The sequence below is a fragment of the Pantherophis guttatus genome, chromosome 2, assembly GCF_059756535.1.
Source record: "Pantherophis guttatus breed Tessera chromosome 2, ASM5975653v1, whole genome shotgun sequence".
In the NCBI taxonomy this organism is placed as follows: Eukaryota; Metazoa; Chordata; class Lepidosauria; order Squamata; family Colubridae; genus Pantherophis; species Pantherophis guttatus.
In genome coordinates this window covers 224,126,274-224,141,675 of record NC_142064.1, presented here as the reverse complement: position 1 = coordinate 224,141,675, position 15,402 = coordinate 224,126,274, and the positions used below count along the sequence as shown (strand labels likewise).

Sequence of the window (15,402 nt, the reverse complement as noted above, 5' to 3'; positions counted from 1 at the left end):
TATTTTTCTTTTTTAATAGTATTGTACTAGACTGGGCCTTTATAATCTCATTTTTCAGAGTTTCCCAAGCAACTTGAGTTGTTTTCCCTTTGAAGATTTCCATCCATGGAATCCTTCTCAAACTCTTTATAAGTTTGTTGAAATCAAACATATAATTTATAAAGTAGGATCCACCAATACTGTGTAGAAATGACATGGTTACAGGGCTGGCATCCTTTGCTGTATATCAAACATAAAAGTAAGGAAGTCATACTGCAATTAGAAATTTAGGAAATAGGACAATAGTCTTAGTATTGCTATCAAGCTTTGAATACCTACTTCTGTCAAAATACAGAAAACTTTCTCAAGAGAAACATTTTTAAAAAATCAAAATTCTTAAGAGTTATAAACTCATTGTAAAAACTTTTTTTATGAAGAAAAGTAAACAAAGCCTTCAAATCAAATATCAACTATTAAGCAAACAAACTAATGGTTCATGAATAGAGGCATTATTCCATGTATTGATTTTAGTGCACATTTTTATTTTTAAATGAAGTCTGAGAAAAATAAATGGACAAGAAACTAGTTTATGAATGAAACGGTATGCATGCTATTATTATTTTTTTTAAAAAAAAAGTTTACCCCCATCTTCCACAGTTTCTAAATTTAGTAATTAAAATACTTATGAAAGTTTTTTTTAATAAAGCATTTTTAAAACTTTGGGTCTAGATGCTGATTTGCACATGGTTGGGTGCAGCAGCTAGAAGCTGAATTGGATAACATGAGGGAATGCATCCATCCTTGGTGGCTTTCAATACTCACTTAATGACTGTTCATTCAGTAACCATTCAAACTTATGATGGTGTGAAAAGAAGGAAGTTATGACTGGTGCCTGAAGTTTATGGCTATTGCAATGCCCTTGTAGTTGTGTGATAAAAATTCAGGTGCCTGGCAATGTACCCAACTTTATGACTGTGAGGGCACTACAACTCTACCACCTGCACATGTCCCTCAATCTTGGCTACCCGTGAAGTAGACGCCCAGAACTTTCAGCAGCTCTGCACAATTTTGGAAGCTTTTTGAACACCATGCAAACAGGCTCCATTCTTTGGAAGCCTCTGGAAGCCCCATACAAGAACAGATTCCAGTCTCACAGGGCTTCTGAGGTTCCACAGAACATTCAGATGCTTCCAAAGTCATACAGGACTTCTGGAAACTTCCAAAGAACAGAGCCTGTTCTTGAAGGTCTTTGGAAGGTTTCTGAAGTTGCATGGCACTTCCAGACGCTTTCAAAGTCATTCATGAACAATCTTCAGGAAAGAATGCCTGGTGTAACCAGAAGCTACCTCGGATAGGCTGTGTAGGCCTCTCAACTGCAGAAGAAAATGCCTGTAGGTAAGCAATGCAGTAGGAAGTAACACACATGTTGTCCCAAAGGTGATTTTTCAAGAGGCAACTGGACTTTCTAGTTTTTCTTTGAAGACATTTCACTTCTTATTGAAGAAGCTTCTTCGATGAGAAGCAAAACATCTTCAAAGAAAATAGAAAGTCCAGTTGCCTCTTGAAAAAGAAGCTTCTTGAGTGAGAAGCAAAACGTCTTCAAAGAAAATAGAAAGTCCAGTTGTCTCTTGAAAAAGCACCTTTGGGACAACCATGACCCGGATGACTGAGAATCTCCATATCACCCATGATATGCTGTTGGATAATTAAAATAGTAAATAAGTTTTTGTTGCTATGAGATTCGGTGACTACAGGGTATTGCAAACAAGTGATGAAGAATGCATAAGGAAATACAAGTTTCATCAACATGAAATCATAACATTTATATGTAACTGAAAAAACAAAAGACGTAGATTTAATTGGAAATTTGATCTTAACTTGGAATAGTCATTAATGGAATTTATCATAACCATTGATTGTTCTTTGGGAAAGTGCTGCAAATAATTTGCATGTTTAAAATAAAGACAAGACTTTGTATGTATAATGTTCAGAATATTATGGTTAGGGCAGTTACATCTATAATATTTGTATTATACATAGTAACAAAGCATAAAAACAATTCAGGTTATTATTTAAAAAAGCAGAATCAAAGTTGTTTTTAAAATATACTTTTAACAAATAACTCTTTTCATTATCTGGTAACCAATTCTGCCTATATTTCAAAATATTCCCAGATTTTCTTCTATGTAGAAGAATAACTTATTTTAAGAGCAATGAGACAAAGAAGCTATTTTTCTTGTTGCTGGCACAAGGCATAAAATTCCGGTTTGGTTAGCCAATAAGAACACAGAAATTACAGCCGCCAGTAAGATCAAAGAAAAATATCTACATCTGTACATGCACACACCATATGCACACACAACAGAGCTATTAAGATGTAACCACACAGTGATTATGCAAATCAGACATCCCACAGCTAAAGCGCAGGGAATTGCATAACTGAGGAAATCCACAATTATGCACTCAAGCTGAAGCAATTCAATCACTCAGCGCCGCTACTGTATTATGGTTCAGGACTATCTTTCCAAGTCATGGATGCTTTTGATGCCAATAGTATGCTCTGCAAAGGAAGAAAAATGCAGAAGACAACCTACTACAGAAACTTTAAGTGCACATAGCTTTACTGAACTTTATATTCTAATCTGTATAAACAAGAAAATCACACTGTGTTTCATTTCCAAGGACATGTTTGGGCCATGAACAGAAGGAGGAGAAATGTTCTAGAATGGTACCAGTACCAGAGTTTAAGCTATTAGTTTATTTGATTTTGCTGAGATAATCTATGTTAGAGATCCAGAAGACTGGGTAAATTAGCATATGAATGAACTTCTAGAATAATGAATATATAATTTCAAAAGCAATTAATTAATAAACAGGAGAACCAATATGGTGTAATGATTAAAGTGTTTGGCTAAGAATCTACCATGGAAATTCACTGGGTGATTTTGAGCCAGTCAGTCTCTCAGACCCTCACATGGTGGCAATGGTTCTGATGAAAGGACATGTAAGGGAACAGTATGTTTACTTTCTTGAACTCTAAAATGATAAATCTAATAAATAAATGAACAGATTTACAATGAATCAGACATTTTATATAATTATATATAACATAAATATAGTGTAAATGTACCCAAATGATATGTATAGCTTTAGTTGTCATATTTTCACGTACAATACTATATCTAAAAGAATCACATAAAAAAAAATTAAAGCATTTTTTTCTTCTGTGTCTCGATCAAAGAAGAAATGGAATCTTCACAGAGAAAACATATGTACATTTGCAGCAGTAGTGGGTTTCACTCACCTTTGCTACCGATTCGAAATCGGGAGCATGTGCGCATGCACACTTGTTTTGCTTGTGTGTGGCGCTTCTGCGCATGCACAGAGCATCCGTGATGATGTCCAGGCAGGTGGGTGGAGCCTCCTGCCGCCGCCACTACCAGTTCGCCCAAACCGGAGTGAATCGGTAGAAACCTATCACTGATTTGCACACGTAAACATATATAAACATGTATGTGTGTCTTTGTACTTCACACATATAGTTAATATAAATATTTATGAGTACTACTTGATATAGCTTTTAATCAACTGACTGTATTTATTTATGTAACACCAAAGAATAAATCTGAAAAATTAATAAAAACCAACTTAAAATGCAAGATTACATAATATAATAAATTATTCAAAAGGCTAGATTTTTTTTAAAATGTTTCTTAATATCTTTCCATAAGGAAAAGATAAACTTAAAATAAATTGAAAATTGAAAATGAACCATGTTTTACAATTTGGAAACAACACCGAGCTTCCCTTCCCTGCGCCCTATAAGGGAGGTATTTTTTAAAAGGAGACGGTGACTTTCAGATAGCTAATCCCAAACTCTTATTGGTTAAAATCAGCAACTTCAAAGGATCTAGAAAAAAGCTAGTATATATTTTTCCACATGGGCATATAGTATGATCGTGTTTCTACACCAAGCTTCCAGACACTATTCAACGCTAGATCCACCCAGAGAATTTGCATTAAACTAATCATGATGTAGCCAATGCATTCCTTACTGCCATGGCCACCTGAAAATCCAGGGGCAGTTCAGGATTAAGGAATAATCCCTAGCTCAGTTTTGATTTTTTCAAGTGGAGCACAATTACTTCTGAAACAGATGGAATCTCAGTTTTGCTACTGGCAAAGAACAGCTCTATGCTTTAATTTAATTTCAGTTTATTTGCCTGCCATTCATGCATTTTCCTTGGAATTACATGATAGCAATGATCAAGACATAGGTGATATCTCAGTCAAAGTTCAGGTTCATCTCTTTCAGAAGGGCTAAACAATGTAGAGAAAAACTGTGTAAATAAACAAACTAAAAACCTAAACCATAAATGATTGAGATAAAGATAAACCATCAAAACATAGATATCCTCCAGGATGATCTATCCCCAATGTACCAACCATGACTGTACTTAAATCCCTCTGCCTTACTGCTGGTGGTCCTCTTTTTCTCTACCTTTTATAGACTTCTCCAAAGAGTAAAGTCTTTGTATTATGCTGTCAAAATATTATAATTTGAGCCTAGCAATTTTGCCTTGAGTAAAACTCTGAATTGATTTGCTCTATGATCCATTCTGTAAGAACAAATATATCATGAAGTCTGAATATCTTTTCCAAGGCCTTTATTCCAGTACTACACACACACACACAAACACACAAAAATGATTTGGAAGCTCTCAAGTTCATTCAGGAAGCATACTGTTTAGCTAAGTAGGAAGGAATAGCAAGTAGGATATGAAAAGAAACCAGTCCAAGGGAGGTATAGCTCACTTTACACACACACACACACACACACACACACACACACACACACAAAATAAAGCAAAATATTCCGAAGCAAGTTAACCCTCAAGCTAAATCTCAGCCAAAAAGGTTACAATACTGTACTTTGAAATTGTCCTTCTCAAAGAAGTTTTCTGTCAAAAATCCAGAGCAGGGATAATTATTCCAAAGGTAAAACTGAAAGGATGTAGGTTGATTAATGAGGAATTTATTGGACATAGAGAAAGTCATGTAGTAGTGCACAAAAATCCTTATCCAAAAATCATAATGCATGTCAATGAAAAGAGCAAATATGAGGATGACTATGCTATGGACAACCATAAAGAAGGCTGAGCGCCAAAGAATTGAGGCCTTTGAACTATGGTGCTGGAGAAGACTCCTGCGAGTCCCTTGGACTGCAAGGCAATCAAACCAGGCAATCCTAGAGGAGATCAACCCTGACTGCTCTTTAGGAGGCCAGATCCTGAAGAGGAAACTCAAATACTTTGGCCACCTAATGAGAAGGAAGGAGTCATTGGAAAAGAGCCTAATGCTGGGAATGATTGAGGACAAAAGAAGAAGGGGCAACAGAGAATGAGGTGGCTGGATGGAATCACTGAAACAGTCGACATGAGCTTAAATGGACTCCGGGAGATGGTAGAGGACAGCAAGGCCTGGAGAAACGTCCATGGGGTCACGATGGGTCGGACATAACTTTACAACTAACAACAACAACATGCTACAAACAAAGGATGAAGGTGTAGAAACTGAACTAGGGACATAATCTACGGTCAAATTTGGCAGTCTAAATGGACTGGTAAAGATTTAACCCTAGTTCAATCCAAAGTAAGTAATATTTCTTATTGGTGGCCAAATTCAATCAGCAAGCAAGAAATTACTGCCAAGTCCATCCAAAAGGCTAGGTTTCCAGGGCTTACAAGCAAGGCATAGAGTATACCAACATGGGCTGTCACTAAACTTGTTCTAATGACTTACTATCCCTAATCAAGTCTGGTTTTTTTAATGTGTTTAGTTTTATAGTTTTAATATGGTTTTAGATGTTGTCTTAACTTTTGATTGGGAGCAGCCTAGACTTGATTGGAAGATGGGCAGGTATATAAATGTTTTAAATAAATTAATGCTAGAGACTTGAGCACTATAGTGTGTTAGTTCCTATTGCAGGAGAGCAGAGAGTGAGAGGCTATTCTCAAATAAAGCATCCTTCCCAAGACTTCACCATTCAGCAGCACTGCTCTGGCTCCCCATCTTTTAGTTTTCAACAAACAATGGAGACATTCATGTAAGTTTAAGCAGCTAAAAAGCTAGATAGAAATATCCAAAAATGGAATGAGAAAGATTGAGATGCAATTGTACCTTCCTACCAGTTTTGTACTGTAATGCTTTATCTTGTTTCCTTTTCCCTTCGGTGAATATTCATATGCCAGGGGAAGAAAACGTGAATATTCCTGCAACAATTTCTATGAAATCTGGTGAGTTTCTTGTATCCATTATAGTTTTTTTAAAAAAGAATCTTTTGAGTCAAACTTGAGTTGATTCCAGGTCTTGATGCATAAATCAATGTAATTCTCTTGGCAGCAATATGGAAATAGTTAGCCACTGGGCAGGTTACTTCTTGAGCTGAGGATCCAGCAGTGAAATAAGTGAGGTGGTCCTTGAGAAGTATCATTTTCATGTTGAAATAATCTGAAATCCTTTGTAGTTTTAAAGAATCTAAAACTCTGTTTAAGCCTAGCTCTCTTTCCCAGATAAAGACAAAACAAGATTGCTTTGGTTTGGCTTGCTTCTGGGGCATGATTGACGGTGCCCTAATTCACTGAGCTGGTATAGCAGTTTCTATAATAAATGTAGTAAGTGCTGAATTTGGCGTCCTTTGATTGCTTTAATCTGATGGAGTACTTTTTTAATATTTGTGAGCAAAGTCTATGACATCTAATAATTAATTTTACAAATGCTTATAATTGGGCTTGATATGTTCACTTTTTCAACATAATCATCTACAATTATATTTATTTATCAATGTTCAGATGTTCTCTATTTTGTAAGAATAGTGCAGATGCTACACTGTGCAATTGGTGATTAAGAAACGTGGTGACTATTAGTTGATGAAACTCTACAATTGCTATTATGAATCAGCCAAGGATGTATGTCAAATATGCATTCACTCTCATTGGCCTCTTGAGAGATAAAAAACTTTTAGCTGGAAATTATATCCCATATTGATAGATTTGTTTGAATGAACAGATCTGAGTAACTTACTACTGTGACTGCTGCTACAGAGTGAATACGAGTAAAACCAAAATACAATTTGAGCTGATAATTAGATAATATACATTTTATAGCAACATATGTTTGTTTACATAAATATTATAAGTCAGAAAAGGGTGAAAAAATAAACGCTGTATTCCAACATTTATTGACAAAAACTTGTCAATAGGGAAGGCAGTGGAGCTTCTTCATTACTACCAAGAGTGAAGACGCCACTTAAGAATTGAGCTAGCTACCACTCAGCTTTGGTATCATGGCAACTGTAAATATTTTAGTTAACCAACCTTACACTGACTTGATTCATAGAAAATAACACACTGATATACAAGCACCATTCCTGGATAATAAATATATCATAAGACTCAGGCAGTTTTCCTTCAGCATGTCAATTCCAGATGCCTCTGCAATCATCACACAAACCAAAATGGAAGCAAACACTTTAAGCTGCTGTTTGCATAGAAGCTGTTCGTAATTTGATGTAATGCACTGTACATCAGTCAACACAGTACTTAATATTGAGGACACACACAAGCCTGAGTACGCAATGACAGGCAGGCAGCAATGACATCTAGCGCACTTTATTTACCCTAATATAAATGTTCTTTGAATTCATCAAATTACCAATCAATTCACTCATCTTTGAAAACAGGTGCACTGATGTATATTAACAACTAAATTTTACAAGCTTTTAGTGAAGCAGGCATTAATGAGAAAATCAAGCAGAGAGCTCTAAAAGCCACAGTAAAAGAAGAACACAGCAGTGTTTCTAAGTAAACAGAGGGATTAAATGGGAAGGGTGGGGTGGCATGTTAAAATGCCTAATAAAACTGTTCCTAGGCACTGTCAGCTGCTGTACAGGATCCTTGTTTATAACAAAAATACTGTTAAAAAACCCCTATGATATAGACATAGACATAGACATTTCTGAGGGAGGGAGGGAGGGAAGGAAGGAAGGAACGAACGAAATACAGAGTTCAACAACAGTGACATAATATTTACAGAGTCCTATATTGTATCATATCCCTCTATTATAATGATAAGTAAGTAAAGAAGATTCCACTTTGCTTCAATTAACAGAATTGTTTTTTCCTCACTGTTGCCAATTTTACGATTGGGCATATCATATCAACAGTTTGAAGCAGTTCAAGAGCCAGTTTGACTGTTCAAAAGCCAGTATGGTCTAGTGGTTGAGGTACTGGGCTAGAAAGCAAGAGACCATGAGTTCAAGTCCTGCCTTAGTCATAAAAGCCAGCTGGTTGATTTTGGGCCAGACCCTCTCTCTCAGCCCAAACAAACTCACAGGGTTGTTGTGGGCAAAAAAAAGTCTGAGTTATTTGTAAAAACAATAAAGGCAGAATACAGAATTAAATAAACATACTTAGAAAAGTGAGTGTTCAAAGAAATATTAAAAAATATGTTATTGTAGAGACACAAGGAAAATGTTATTTCATTTAAAGTGTGTCAATGCTTAGTTAAAACCATGAAAATAATGCAAATGCCTCCAAAAAATGGGATAGGGTGGGGAAAACTCTTGAGTTACTTCTGTTTAAATACTGGTGGCAGGATTTTTATTGAAGTGTATCTTTCGGTCGAAACATGGATATGACATTTGCATAACTGATCTTTAATTGTACCTCAAAAAGAAGCAGAAATTGCCCCAAAGTCAAAGAAGGAACATTACACAATGTAAACAGCCTTATAGACTTCTTTTAATTACATTATATTTTGACTGACTGTACTTCTATTTATATTGTTTATATTTAATGGGAGCTTTTTGATTGCTTTTATAATATTGATACGGAATATTGTTTGTCTTATTTTTATACTCTCCTCAGAGTAGCTTCAAGAAGAGTAATCAGTAAACATATTTCCAAGCAAATAGATAATGCAAGTTTATCCTTTTCCCTAGGAGAATAGAGAAATCCACAAGGATTCCTTTTCGAATGAAAGGAAACCAAGCCTTTGATAAGTTATATGCCCCCAATCGACTTCAGATCACTGCCCCTTATACAAGCATCAAAAATACAGGTTTTGCTCCCCTTGACTCTATGAATGGTAGCTGATTTTGATGTTTAAGCTCTGCTCCCCTTCCATTTGAAAGCAGCACCAAATAGCCTTGGTCTCTCTACGGGGCCATTTTTTTTCTCAGGAAAGAGATGGGGGTATATTGGCTGTCAATGCTGTAAATCTTTCTGAACGGATTTTCTGAGTCAGGTGTGGATAGAGCGATTTTGCAATAGTTCTGCTCATCTCTAGATAGTTATTTCTAGAATGGGATTGGGATTCTGATTCAACCACAAGAGATTTACAGTACAGAATTCCACCTGACTGTATTTTATTCCTTGTATTTTTAATAATTACATGAGGTTGCTGAGTAATATCATTCAGAGATTTAAAGTGGCAATACAATATTGTCTTCATCTGAGCTTGATGAGCCTATGAAAGAGCTTGTTCTTAATTGTTGCCTGGCTAAAGTGATGGACCGGATGTCCCAAAGGTGCTTTTTCAAAAGGCAACTGGACTTGCTTTGTTTTTCCTTGAAGATATTTTGCTGCTCATCCAAGAAGCTTCTTCAGGTTTGACTGAATGGTAAAGAATGGAAGGATGTATATGCCTTGCAGTCATCTGGTTGTTTGCAGTCTCTCTGAGAGTCATTGAGGCCATTTGGAGGTTTATTTGTTCCCTCAGGGAACTGCTGAAAGGACTGTGTTGTAAACAAGAGATAGGTGGTGTTGAGAGAGGGATGTTCAATCTTAATTCAGATGGCCTCTTTGATGGACTGGATGAGGAATAACAAACTGAAGCTCATATTGGACAAAACAAAACTGAATTACAGATAATTCTCAACTTTTTTGGACCATCTTACCCAGCTCCCTATTTAGTGCAAGAAATGTAGTGATCAGTCACAAAGAAAATGGCTCTAAGCCAGGGGTGAAATGCTCCCAGTTCGGACCGGATTGGCCGATTCAGTAGCGATGATGGCCGGTGGTTCGGAGAACCGGTAGCGATGGTGGCGCGAGGCTCCGCCCACCCGCCCAGTCGTGGTTACTTCCTGATTTTACTTCCAGAGAACTGGTAGTAAAAAAATGCTTAAAACATTAAAAAAAAAGTTCAGATGATCAGCTGAGCAATGCCCGATCGTCAGAACTTTTTTTTTTTTTTTTTTTTTACTTTTTAAGCATTTTTTTCTACCGGTTCCGGAGAAACAAAGCGCTCGGCTGCTCTCCCTTTTCACTCACCCCGAGCTTCCTGCTGTGGATTTTCATGCCTTGCTTCACACGCCCAGGATTGTCGCCCTTGTCTTCTTCTTCCTCCACCTCCTCTCAAAGTGGAAAAATGCCAGGAGCAAGTGTAAAAAGAAGTGCTTGCTTGCTCCTGACGTTTTTCCATTTGTGAGGAAGCTTTCGTACCTGTGAAGGCAAGTCTGGCTTCCTGTGCTGCTCGCTAAAAACCTCATCAGTACTGCTGTGCATGCAGCTTGTGTGTATGTGTGTGTCTTTTTGCTCCTGGTCTTTCGCAGCAGCCTGTGCCTGCCGTCCCATCCCCGGCCGGCTGAACCAGAGTTGGGGAATTCACCCCTTCAATCTACCCCCGCCTTCATTCTTCTTCTTTGGAGTCCAACCTGAAGGAGCTCCAAGTCATTCTAAAGGTCTTTTAAAGCCTGTGTGTGTGTGTGTGTGTGTGTGTGTGTGTGTGTGTGCACTGCACTGAATGTCGGTGCAGAGGCAGGAAGGGGGAGGGAAATGACCCCTCCAATCCACCTCCGCCTTCATTCAAAGGTCTTTTAAAGCCTCTGTGTGTGTTTGTGTGTCTTTGCTCCTGGTCTTCGCAGCAGCCCATGCCCGACATCAACACACACACACACACAAGCCGTGTGCACAGCGGTACTGGTGAAATTTTTAGTGCAGGAAGCCAGACTTGCCTTCACAGGTAAGAAAGCTTCCTTACAAATGGAAAAAGTCCAGGAGCAAGCAAGCGCTTTTTTTGCACTTGCTCCTGGCATTTTTCCACTTGGAGAGGAGGAGGAAGAAGGCGACGATGGTGACAATCCCGGGCGCGTGAAGCAAGGCGTGAAAATCCACAACAGGAAGCTCGGGGTGAGTGAAAAGGGGGAGCAGCCGAGCACTTTATTTCTCTCTTCTCCCCCCGCCCATCATCTCCCAGACTGGGTGGCCGAGGTAGAAAGGCTTGAAATCTTTGGGGCTAGGAGGCATTGGATCTGGCTTGGCGAGAGAGGCCAGGCTGGTCAAGTGCTGATCATCGGAAACTTTTTTTTTTTACTTTTTAAAGCATTTTTTACTAGTTAAAAATGCTTTAAAAGTTTTTTTTAAAATGGCCACACCCACCCAGTCAATGACCACCACCAAGCCACGCCCACCAAGCCACGCCCACAGAACCAGTGGCAAAAAAAATTAGATTTCACCCCGACTCTAAGCCTCTGATAATCAAGATCAGGATATTGGACATGGACATTTTCTATTTTATTTTCTTACTTTAGACAAAGATTTATCCAATCAATGATAAATAATAAATAAATAAGAATAATAAAACGTTGGACAATGAACTACATTACAATCATCCAATTATAATTAGATGATTGTACATCATTACAATTATAATTTCTTATTTTGTAAACATAGTTTACCGTATCATAAATAATGTTACTCAGTACAATTGAAAGTTCTCAAAACTCAAAATTCAGAAGAATACAAATATATGCCTGCTGCCATTTCCTGATGCAAGTAATCCACTAAGGCACTAAGTAATCCACTAAACCTTTTTAAAACTGATGGAACATGCAGAAATAACTGACAAACAGGCCAATTTGAGTGAGAAACAACACTGAGGAGAACTCATTTAATGTTTCTCCCAATCCCAGTAGTTGCAATTTGCTACAAAAAATTGACAGGTAATGTGTAAGTGAATTTCAAACAAAGCAGACCAGGAACCTAGGAAGAGTTTAAATTGTCCTGGAGAGGATTCTAAAGATTGCACAGAAACTTCTGGAAGGTCACAGACTGCTACCATTTTCTGCTTTGCATTATGACAACTAAAGACATTTCAGAACACAAACTAAACTGGAGTCAAACTGGAAAGATTCCAAGTAATCAATATAAATCATTATGGAACAGAAGAGTGAAACTATCAAATAGATAGCAGAAGAATCTTAACATGGATCAAATGAGATTGAGGACAACCCTGAGTACTAGAAAATCTACTGAGAAAACCCTCATCTTTTATCTTAATCAATAACTCTCTAGTCCCTTATCTTCATTTCAAAATTGCCAATAATTTCACTGGGCTGTTCTCTACATAGCTTTTTCTAGCGATCCAATATAACTGTTCTCCTTTGGCCAAGAGCCTCAGTGATCTCTTGTTCCAGCAGCAGTCACCATTGGAAAACAGGGCACGTTTCATGTGCACACCAAAAGAATAATGGCATACGCTGAATTTCACTGAATAATCATGTAGTCAGTTTTATTAACACAGCGTTCAAAATGAACCTACGACTTGTTTTGTAAGAAATTTATGAAATTTAGTACCTGAAAAAGGTGTGACCGTAATACTCTCATTAGTTGTTCATTATGTGGAAAGAACATCCTGTAACGTCAGTTACAGGAAATCTAGAAGTAGAGAGTCTTTTGACAGTCCATGTGTTAAGCTCCAAATGAAAAATATGCCTTTAAAAAACACATATAGAGGATGATTTCGGTCTCTTATTTATATACTGAATCATTCCTGTGTCTTTTACCCCACCAATCCCAAATTCATCCCCAATCCAGAAGAGTCTAGCTTTTAATTCTGGAAAATCCAACCATAACAATTTAACCAAACAACTCTTCCGATGTTTCCTCCTCAACGTACTTCACGTTGTGAGTCTCTCTCTCTTTTTTTTTTTTAGGATTAAAGAATTCTAAAGCAGTATCTATGGAAGCAGGAAAAAAAATTGTCAAGGTCTGTGTGTATTCAACAAATGAAAGTAAAATAATATAAAAGCTGCAGCTAATATAAAAGATTGTTCGGTGCTGCATTTTCTCTTTCCAGCTATTACAGGAATAAAATTATCCTTGAAGATCAAAATTCTTTTTTTCAGAACTAATACAATTAAGCTTTATTACACTGCTTCAAGTACATTTCTCTCCTCTGCCAGCCCCCTCCATCTCCAACTCTAATTCAGGCTCATTCTACAGCAGTTGGAGACATTCTTCTATTTTATTGCCAGTGAAATGCTGATGTTTGAAGGGTCAAGAAACTACTATCTACTATCATATAGTGCGAAAATACCCCCCACCCCAAATACAAACTTGTTATTGTGCACAGAATTTGGAAGAAGGAAATAAAAAAAATAATTACCAATGACATGCAATTGGGCTGATAGCTTTTAATTTTAACACCATGGTCAAGCTTCTTAATTTGTCCTGCTTTAAAATCTTACAGCCTTAATTCCATGCAAAATTCCTCAGAAATAGGCTATGTTCAATGGGATTTCCTCCTAAAACAGCATTTATAGGTTTATAGCTTTCAGTCTGCTTATAAGTAAAAGAAATGAAGTGAGAACTGGAAATCAAGCTTCTTTAAAGTAAATCAAAAGGATTGATATGAGAATATGACAACTTTGACACATTTCTTCAGTAGCCAGTAAATAACTGATGCTTATATACATATTCCCTCTCATAGCTATCCTATGAAATACAAATCTGGAGAGAAGCATGTAAAAAAGCATAGTATGGTGCCAAATTTCATTCACAAAAATAGAATAAAATAAAAAATTCACTTATGAACATTAGGACAACTGTGATCATTACACTGTGTGGTGGATTGACTGTAAATTTCACTGCAAAATCTCTGCTTAATACATAAAGCTCAGGAGTATCAGATAATAACTTGGTTTATTTTTTTAAAATTACATACTTCTCTTTCCCAATGGTCTGAGCTCCTTCTAAATGCAATTGCCAGAGACTGAGCCTGGAACATCTTGTAATGCAAAACATGTACTCTAGTACTGAATTGTGGTCTCTCCCCTAATATGATGGTAGCCAAAACTAATATGCAGATTACATTACTATTGGGGATAATTGTCATTTAAGTCTTGCTCAACTCTTAGGTGCCAGCGCCTACATTCCAAAATGTAGTCTAGGCTGGAATGACAAAAAATGGGGGACTGAGGGCAACATTCAATTAAAATTCACCTAAATACTGTTAATATTATTACTTTCTAAGTATTTAATTAATTGTTCCCTTCTGTCACGTTAGAAATTATAGTTTTGCAGCAATTTGCGGGATCTCTGGTGACATTCTAAAGATGTTGGAAGGAATGCTGTATGCTGCTTTGAGCCACAAGTCACGCACTGCTAGTTTAAAGCATGAGTGCCCAATCTTCAGAACAAGCATTGTGAATAATGGAAGTCTGCAATGCCCCCATGGCCCTCTCCTACACTCTGCTGCTGTTTCCTCTTTCTAAATTGGATGCACAACTGCGAAATCGGAGTAGGGTCAAGGATGTCCCATGATACATAACACAGCAGTGCTCTCATATACTTGAGACTTAATTTTTGTAAAAAATAAAAATAAAAATCAGTGGTTTACTTATTCCTTCTGCCCCAAAAGCACAGAAAATATAAATGCATTAATTAACTGATTAACATACACATTAAAAGGAGTCTGATGCACAAACCCTGTCAACAAATCTCTTGCTTTCAAGTTCTTGCAAGATTTTTTCCGTTATTAAAACTTAGCTCGTCTGAAGTACCTTGATTCAAAAATTGTTGTCCTCTGATACACCATTTCACCCAACTGAAGGTTACAAACAGACCAACAGAAAAGTTTTAATGGTATATATGTAAAAAGGCAAAATATAAATACTCCTAAAAACATTGGGTCATTTAGGCATGAAATTGAAGGAATTATTTTCTAAGGAACATAAGAAAAACCCTAATGGATCATGATTTTGTTTTTCATAATGGCCAACCCAAACATTCTGAAGGGTCTCCAAGCCAAGGAAGACCAAGAGACATATCACTCTCCTGTCACTGTTCTCTTGCAACCTGTATTTGAACATATGCTACTCCCAACAGAGAAGTAACATGGTGTCTTCACAACCAGTAGACCACGAAAGATATATCCTTCATTTAATCTTCTTTTAAAACTTTCCAAATAGTAGCCATCAAGTTTTGCAGTAATGAATTCCAGAAGTTAATTATGTATTGTGTGAAGAAGTGCTTCTATTGTCCGTTTTAAATATCTTGTAAATCAGCCCCATTAGACAACTTTGTGTCAAGCCTAGGCCTGAAGACAACACAATGAGATCCAATAGAATCCAGTTTTTTTATT

General features: G+C 37.0%; 1 protein-coding gene and 1 long non-coding RNA gene across 4 annotated transcripts in view; one reads left to right on the top strand and one right to left on the bottom strand.

The window, feature by feature from the left end:
• The window catches only part of CHCHD6 (coiled-coil-helix-coiled-coil-helix domain containing 6), a 247,209-nt gene that overhangs the window by 120,410 nt on the left and 111,397 nt on the right, over positions 1-15,402 (bottom strand). The gene's annotated exons all lie outside the window — the stretch shown is intronic.
• Positions 1,214-15,228, top strand: LOC117673865 (uncharacterized). Its single transcript, XR_004593593.3, has 4 exons — positions 1,214-1,374; positions 5,968-6,085; positions 6,231-6,275; positions 12,974-15,228. It is a non-coding gene; the product is annotated as an uncharacterized LOC117673865 (long non-coding RNA).